General features: G+C 34.4%; 1 long non-coding RNA gene across 4 annotated transcripts; it reads left to right on the top strand.

Moving 5' to 3' along the window:
- The first annotated feature begins 600 nt into the window (after nucleotides 1-600).
- On the top strand, nucleotides 601-8,673 carry LOC117623047. Of its 4 annotated transcripts, none has more exons than XR_004585067.1 (5): nucleotides 601-1,048; nucleotides 2,906-3,013; nucleotides 4,871-4,933; nucleotides 5,191-5,250; nucleotides 8,555-8,673. It is a non-coding gene; the product is annotated as an uncharacterized LOC117623047 (long non-coding RNA). The 4 variants fall into 4 exon arrangements; XR_004585066.1 differs by lacking the exon at nucleotides 8,555-8,673 and adding an exon at nucleotides 7,336-7,537; XR_004585064.1 differs by lacking the exon at nucleotides 8,555-8,673 and adding an exon at nucleotides 6,906-7,077.
- Nucleotides 8,674-9,249: the final 576 nt, after the last annotated feature.

The following is a 9,249-nucleotide window of genomic DNA, read 5'->3' as shown; positions in this document are numbered from 1 at the left end:
TTCCAACTTCAAAAATTCACTAAAAATACTTCTGAGTTCTGAAAAATTCTCAGAAAAATACCACATGTGGAAACGTCTACTATTTTTCAAAATACCAAAATTCCAACTTCAAATTTCTAGGAATTAAATTCTTCTTTAAATATACCAATATTTAATTCATGAAAAATTCATGAATATCCAAATGACCACAAACTGGACAGTGCAAATTTTATAGTAACCATAACAAATATTTTCGAAATTTTTTGGGGTCTCACATTCCACCCTCCTTAGATTTACTGAACACACCCACACTAGTTTAACAGGTGTTAACATGTTGGACTACAGTTCCCAAATTTCTTCGACTCTACGATGTTACCACCAAACGACACAATTTAAATCCTGAGTCGTTTTGTTTCTAAAACCAAAATTCTATATATACTAAAGCCCAATGCAACTAAACACTGTAGCTAAGCACAGTGTAATGACGGAAATGCCCCTCATTTTTCTGCTGTTTCTGTTTTTATTTCCTGCTGCACAGTGAATTGACGAAACTGCCCTTGACTAAACAGCTTCTTTTGTTCCCCTTTTTGCCCCTCCTCGGTTGAGATCGTTTTGTTGGCTGAGACAGAGTCGTGGCTTTCGTTCGTTTGCAACCAGCTGGTTGGGGGCAGCCATGGGAGAACAGTGTTCTGTTCCACAGGCGCTCGAAGACAAAGCAAGAATCAAACCCTTGATGGTTTCAGAGGACATGCCCCTGTAGGAATCTCTCCAGCTCATCGGGGGGCTCTGACCCTCAGTCGCCATGGCTGAGAAAACCCAGAAGCAAAAACCCTAAAAAGCTTCTCCGCTCACAGGCTTTGAGTGTATCATTACTGTTACAAAACTGCAAATACCCAAATAGGCGAGCGACTCAGAGTGAGTTGAGAGAGAGAGAGAGCACGTTCGATCGAGTTTACAAAGAAACAACACAGTGAGAGATTTGGGATCGGGAGATTTCATTTTTCTACATCCTTCGACTCAGGCTCCCCCATCTTTCTTGCTTGCGAATATTTGCATCGTTGCTCTCCAGGTATGCATCTCATCAACTTTTCTTAAGATTTCTAAGGTCTTTATTTCATGAATTTGATTGTTGGCTGGGAGATTTTTCATGCTTTGTAGAGTTGTGTTCATGTTTTTTGATTATTTTGATTTCAGGTTTTGGGGTTATCTCTAATGGTTTATTTAGTTATTTTTTAGGAATTTCAGTTCATTTATTTGATTCCTTTGATTCTACTGAGCATGTTTTTTTTTTTTTTTTTAATTGAAAAAATTCCCTTTCTTTATCTGATATTGGTGATGAAATTGATGATAAAATTCCCAACAGCTAGCTAATTCTCCAGAATGATCAAGCCAATGGGCTGTTCAGTTAACTCAGAGAAACAAAATAAAATTATGTCATGGAACACACCTTCATAAATGGTCGATCACGACTAGGAAACGAGTCAATGAAACTCTCCTTCAAAAGTAAGGATACCTAATTACAAGAAAATCAGTGTTAGAACAGCAGCAATACATTTGGATTCTTCTAAGACAAGTCACCATATGATTGTGCATTCAAATATGAATGTCACTAGATATATGAGCAAGCATTTCACATTCAAAAGAATTGACAAATTGATCTGCACTTATCAATTCAACATAACTGAAGGTACGAAGTGAATGATATAAGGATGTATTATGCTGAGGTTCCATATATCTGACACTTCAACAGAACTTAGTCCATCACAAGTAAAGCAGAACACACCTGTTCAGCTGTGCACTCATACACTGGCCTTTTCCTAGCCAAAAAACTCTCTCCCACAAGCTTTGCATGATAAGGACTTAAGGATGAAAATAATTCCTTATGTTGTGGTAACTGATTACATCACACAATGGGAAAAGGATCAGACACTCACATTTTATTTGTTTTTAGAGGAATATTTAGCATTTTGATAAACACTAGCCATTCCAAGAAACTAGATAACACATAAGCATGAGAAATGGTAAACTAATATATAGAAACTTTCTGCTTTGTTTATTGTAAGGCATACGGTTAATAACGAGTCTGAACATATTTGAGCTGCAATATAAGTAGAAAAATACAACTGCTTAAAAATGGAAGATGTTTTTTTGGCTGGCTCTTTGTCAGTTGGGATTTGTTTTTCTTTTTTTTCTTTTCTTAATGTTGGTTAATTGCTGTTTTACTTTAGCAAAGTGTTCAATTTGCTTGCATGAATTTGATCTTTCTGTTAATAGAGCATAGGAATTAGCTAACGGCACCATGTGAAAATGTAAATTGACTTAAGTTATGTATGAGATGGATGATTTTTATCTCTTTAAAATAAAATTGTAGTCGCAGACCATTTAGATTGATTAAGGAGAGAAAAAAAGACATTGGTTTGATGAAAATACTAAATGCAAAACATACCTAGGTATAAAAACAACACACAACATGGTTGAGGTCATTTGGGACCGTTGTCAGAGTAAAGGCTTTAGCATATCAGACAGTAAATTCAATACCAGTAACTTGATTCCCATATGTTACTACCACTGAATTCTTCCATTGGTCATTCTTGCTTGGGTGTTGCATTGTGGTCTGAAGTAACCAAGAAAATAAGTCTGTAGTTTTAAAGCTGCATTTTGGGTTTTTTTTTGCTTATAAATGGGTGAACTATGTAGAAAGGATGAAAAATCTTCCCACCAGAAATCTCTCAGACGAAGAGCAAAAGTGCGGCTGGATTTGCATTTCTCCCCTGTTAATTTTGAGATTTTTCATTCTTTGAGATCTTTCGTTCTTTGAAATAGAAACAGGCTTCCATCTCTCTTGATTTTTCGTCCCTTTTATTAATTTTGAGTGTATTTCTCCCCTATGATGGGATTGAACATGTTTTTGAATTGGTAATGGCAGGTGACTGTTTGTGTGTGAAGAAAGGCTTGCGATTGCCCTTGCTGCTGTTGTGGGACAGAGTTTGTGCCTTTGCGAGCTCTAACCGAAGCCGGGAAAACTGTTCTAAAGGTACAAGCTTGCTTTCCGCTTTCTTACTGTTTTTTGTTTGTATAAGTTTGCTGAAACTGGGGGAAAAAAAAAAGGTGTTGTTATATCTGCCATTTCCTAGATTTCATTTGTATTGTGGAATGTAGGAGATGGGTGTGCTAGAATATGTGCTTCTGAATATGGTTGGGCTCTTTTTGATATATTTGAATACTTTACGATGAGCCTTCTAAAATCTGATGTTCTTCAATCATCAAGAGTTTTAGAAAGAATGTAAATCAAGGAACTTTAATTGTTATTAATTTCAATCAAAATCATGATTGAACATATGATGTGCAGTCAGTATTGAACATCACTGAACATACCTTTTGTGCGTTTTAGATTTTTTTGTTAATGGGTATTTGGGTTCTTGATTTTGGATTTTGGAAGATGTCCTTCGAGCTCATAAAAATTTTCTTCTTTTTATTTGTGGGAATTAAGGCATAGTGATTATCATCCATAGTTTTGACTTTGGTTTTTTCTTTTTATTCCCTAGAAATTAATTTTAGTGAGAAATTTCTTTTTGTCAGCATATTTTGCTAAAACTTCTAAATTAATGTTCCCTTTGCCAATGGTAATCTTTCTGTCAGCTATTTTGCTAAAACTTCTGTTGGGATCTTTCAGTAAAGATTAAGTTTGCTGAGGAGGAGTTTAGTTCAAAGTTTGTCGTATTGGGCATGTTGAAATCAGAACAAATCTGATGCTGCAGCTGCTGTTTTGACATAATATTCCTGAAACTGATTGCATAATTTGAATGTCTAACTTTGCATCTGTTATTAGAACTGGTTGTGCTAGAGATTGTTCATGGTCATTTTATTTCTGGGGTTAAAAGAAAAAAGATGAAGCATGGAAATCACTTTTTCGAAAAAGTGTTTTTCCCTCACTTTTTTTGGGCTCATATAGATAGTGCCAACAGAGCAGGTTTCAATTTTCAAACAGAGGAAAACTCACATGGGCTTTTGGCAGAGAACCAGCAAACCATAATTTCTCCAGTTTATTATTGAATGAAAGAGAGATTTTCAAACCAGCAATGCTGAGTTTTCAGTTTGAGCCTGTGGGGGATGCACAATCTTCAGTTTTGCATCCCCTCAACTTTTCGTCATTACACTGGGCATTTTTGACTTTTTCCTTTTAGTTTATGGAAGATATGATGTATTTGGAGGGGTTGTTGCTAAGAGTGATAACAACATGATGTTGCTTTTGATTATATATTAATGTCTTTTCATGTGCTGAAGCTTTTTGAAATTTTGTGTTTTTTTGAGGGAGCTTTTTTAACATGAAAAATGAGATGTAGCTGCCTTTGGTTTCATTTGATTGATGTTTTGGGTTGATTTTTAGGCATATATGTTTAGTACAAATTGGAGCTTGATCTATAGATTGTTAGAAAAGACTTTGAGATGACTCAATTGTTGAATTAGAGTATGAAATTTTGATGTCTGTTTAAAGGGGAAAAAGGGAAAACAGAAAAATGGAATTGAAAAATATAAATAAAAAAAAATCTTGATTGTTTAGGGTGACTTTTGCATAGGTAACTTTTGATTGTTTAGACCAGTAACTTTTGATCTTATATTCTTTGTTTCATATGCATTTAGGATCATTTAGACAGCCATTTTCCCGTGCTTTTACAGTGTTTTTCTTTGCCCAAAACACATTAATTTGGGTAATCTTGAGTGATTTCTTGCCTTGCAGATTTTGCTCAGGCTAAAGTTTTAGTTTTATAAAAAGATTGTGCATGTATAAAAATACGCAAGCTAATTTCTTCTCCATTTTTTCTATTTTTTCTTCCTTTTTCTTCTCTCTCTCTCTTTTTTAAAAACCATGTTTTCTTTTGATATTTTGCAGGTGTTCTTTTGTTGCTTTGAATAGAGCAGTTTGGTTGGTGTTTTCAGCTATGTTAAGCAGGAGGTGAGTTTCTAGGCTGAAATTTCCAATTAATTGTTTTAAGTTTTGTGAATAGAGGATAGGAATTAGCTAATGGTGTCAATTGACAATTGGTTGGGATCAGTGTGTGCTTCTTAATTTTTTCTTCAAGTCCTAAAGAAAGATGGCAACCGTACAAAAATAGACTTCAACAATTTTCAAACGCAAAAAAAAAAAAAAAAAAGGATTATATGCCTTATGAGAAGAAGAAACTGAATTTTCGGTTTTTGCGTTTTTTACAGGTGCTGTATAACTGTTTTTTAGACTGTTTGGTAGCTCTTCCCATTGCTGCTAGACAACAGGTCAGTTTTCTATTTGTCTTTTGAAGAAGTCTTGCATATCAACCGTGGCTAATTGTTTTTTGGATATTGTGTCTTTGAAAATTGTTATTTCTATCATTGTGATGTTATTGCTTATATGGTTTGCTTGATTAGGCTATAGAAATTGTATTTAATTCGTTTTCATATGTTTGTTTTGAATTTTTTTATTTATATAGCTGCAATACTGTTGGTGTACGTCCATTTTGCTTGATTAGGCTATAGATGTAATAAAAATATTGTAATTTAACTCATCCATGTTTATTTTTTCCTTTCCAGCCATTGATGTGTTGGTTGGAATTTGTAATTTTTGAATATGATAACCTAAAAGAATTACAAAAACCAGAAAAAGCCTGAGTTAAATTATAATAGATCGATATTGAATGCATTAGTGCCAAGGAAAATGTTGTTGAGTTGTAAACAGTTACTCAAAATCTTCCACCGGTTTCATACTTGGTGCATCTACATTTAGCATCTGTTTTAAATTCTTCACTAAATGGCATCAAAATATTTATTAACCAAAAATAGCTAAATACAATGAATAGTGAAATTTCCACCAATGACCAAAAAGAAAACTTAGATGTTGTAAACTATGCAGTGCTCTCAAAGTGTCGGCTTATTTTACTGGTTTGGATAGAGCTTTTAGGTTCCTGCTTTTGGTTCTGTTAAGCAAGAGGGAAATTTCTTGGTTGAAATTAATTGTTTTCCATTTTGCTTTAGCCAATGGCATCAATTTCCCATTTGCGTTGATCATTTAGGCATATGTACTGTTCTTAATTTTTTAATGATGAATTTTTGGTATGCAAGTTTGATATCAAAGCATCCCCTGTGAATATATACATTAGCTTTTTAGTAAACCCATGTAAATCAGCTACACGGTGCTTGATTATTATGCATCAAAGTTATTCAAATTAAAGAACACATTATTAAAAAGCATGACATTATAATCAGTAATTGTATACTCTTTATTTCAAATGCAGCATCTAATAGTTTTTAAATAGACAGTGTAGCATCTCCATTGCAATACAGTTAGTGAAAGAACTTTTTCTTAATAAATGTTTTTTTCGTTTTCAATTCATTGTGGAAATAACTTTAAAGTGGGAAAAGATCATCAATTTTTAACAATGAGGATGAGATTTTTTTTATAAAAAGGTTGGCTATACATCAAAACACTGTCAAAGATGTAGCACATGTGGCACTAATGCTCCAGTTGGGGATCACCAGGTTGTTCAGAGCCCTGTTTTAGAATCTAGAATGTCTTTATTTTTCGCTCTTTTGATTGTTGCTTAATTTTATTTCAAATTGCTCCTCTGCAAATGGTTGGTTGCAAGTCACAATTATGGGCCATTGAACTAATTTCCAGAAACAAATTGACCACATTGGAACTAATTATATAGGGTTTGGTCGATGTTTGGTTTTATCGAATTTGTTTTTTACAGAACATTTGGTATTGGTCTACACTGTCTTGCATGCATATGGATTTTGAAATGAGTTGTGATGTGTCTATGTAGTTTTCTCTTTATGGTGTTGTTTACTTTTCAACCAATTAACATGTGATTCTCCTCTCAAGGAATTTGAAAAGAAACCAGTCTTGAATTCGTATTGTCATATTTTCATGTTTTCATTTGTTTGTGTAACAGCTAGATGCCCTTGCAAGAAACATCAAAAAAGAAAAATCCATGTCCACCACCCATTAAAATATAGATAGACGCCTGTACAAGATTTTTTGAACAATATGCAGCTCAAGGCTGCTCATATTTTGATGTTCTAATAGCTGCTTGATATATTAAAATATGCATAATATTTTTACGACTTAAACTTGCCAAACTAAGCATGATGACACTGTTTAGATCTCAATTTATATATAAATAGGGCCAGTATTTTAACATAATAAGCAGCGCATATATCATCTTATTAATTTATCTATCTTAATTTATTTTTTTGTAACTTAAACGTACTAAACTAAGCATGATGCCACTATTTAGATCTCAATATACATATAAACAAAGCCATGTTTTCTACATATTTTTTCGACTTTATACACATTTGACGCAATTTCAAAACCCGCAGCATCGCGCGGGCGCCTTTGCTTGTTGAAACTAATCCACATAGGACGTATTCTGCTCCATAGGCAAGTCATTCCAAGGTATCACTACATGGTATCAAGTGCACTCTTTTGCAACTTGTCTTTTGCAACTTGGAAACATAAAAATCATCGTGTATGTACGACATACGTGGCGGCATCTCCAATTCATTCTTAAGAATTCTGACACGTTCCCTTTGAATGGTCCAATATTTCTGAGTGCCAACACTACTACAAAAAGTGAAAAAGACGACCAGAAAACAATGACGGTTTAAGTGAAAACCGTCGTGGTTTTTAAAAAGACAACGGTGCTAAAAACACCGTCGTGTAATACCACCTTAGACAACTAAAAAATGGAGATTCAAATGGCTGTTCAAAAACAACGACGTACCTAATTAAACAACCGACGCCTATTTGAAACAGATTTCCGCAGTGTAAAATCAAAGCCAACAAAGAACGGCAGAAGTTATGAATCGACCGACGTAGAAAGTAAAGACGACGATTTCAATAAAAGCCGCCGTTTTTACTCATAAAATAACACGACGAGGTTTTCGTATAAGACGCCGTATAATTACAAACAAATCCACGGCTTTAAAATACAAAATATCGCCGTATTAAATTAATGTACAACGACGGAAAATATAAATATATCGACGTCATTCTCGTATAGTTCTACGACGTTATCTTTAAATCGTACTATAAAATTTAACGTCGTATTTATTCATTTTATACGTCGTACCTTTAATTTAAACCGTCGTCTTAATAAGAATTTTTGTTAACAATTTTTTTCTTTGATTTTCTTATCCTACGTCGGTAGATCTACTTAATGACAAGAATTGAAATAACCACGACGGTTTATATAGAAAACCGCCGACATAATCAGATTTTTCTGAGATCCCAAGGGTTACGAAATCTTACCGGATGGAACTCTGTTCCACATCATAATCTTAACAGATGACACAGATTTGCAATCAGAGAGACAATTTTTTGGAAGTTGATGATGTGTGTGCGTTTGTGTATCTACAAATATTATACCTAACGTCGTTGCAAATTTGCAATCAGAGAGACAATTTTCAACGACGGTTATATTATACCTAATGATGTTTAAAAAACAAATCAACGACGTTGTTTCAACGACGGTTATATTAAACTGAAACCGCCGTTGTTTCAGTTTCTTTAACAGTTTGGTCCTTTATCTTTCTGCAGGACTTGTATAGTTCAAAGCATTGATAATGTCTTCATCATATCTCCCAGCAACTACTGATTCGATTGCTCATGCTTTAGAGGCCATCTGAAGCCATTTCTATTCTTTATCGCATTCTTGAAACCCATCTTCTTTTTCTGAAGCTCTACGGATAAAGGAAGAGGCTATCACAAATCTGACGGATCTTCTTAGCCAAGAAAATCAAGCAGAGGATCAGGCACATCTGATCTTCAGATTTCCCTGAGAAGCGAACTTTCCTTCGACGGCGAGTGGAGGCCAGGCTTGCATCTCTTTTGATGGAAAGCAAGGAGTATTCAGAAGCACTAAGTGTCCTATCGGGCTTGATCAAGGAAGTGAGAAGGCTAGTTGACAAGCTTCTTCTTGTGGACATAGATTTGATGCGAGTAAGCTCAATTTCTCTTTGAAAAAGACATCCAAATTATTGTCTTTGAGATGTGAGAGACAGTGTCTCTGAGAGAGGAAGAACTTGGAACCCTAAATGTAAACCGAAAATGAATGAAAGCGAAAAATTTATAGAATAAATTTTTAAAACCAACGGCGGTCCTTACAAAAAAACCGCCGTTTAAATTGTAAAATCAACGTCGGTATGACCGGCGTATATTACATAAATCCACGTCGGTAAATTAATAAAAACGACGTGTTAAATAATCTACCATGACGCGAGTTATTACTTATG

The sequence above is a fragment of the Prunus dulcis genome, chromosome 3 (genome assembly GCF_902201215.1).
Source record: "Prunus dulcis chromosome 3, ALMONDv2, whole genome shotgun sequence".
NCBI classification, from domain to species: Eukaryota; Viridiplantae; Streptophyta; class Magnoliopsida; order Rosales; family Rosaceae; genus Prunus; species Prunus dulcis.
Note: the sequence above shows the minus strand (reverse complement) of the source record. Positions and strands in the feature narration are given on the sequence as shown.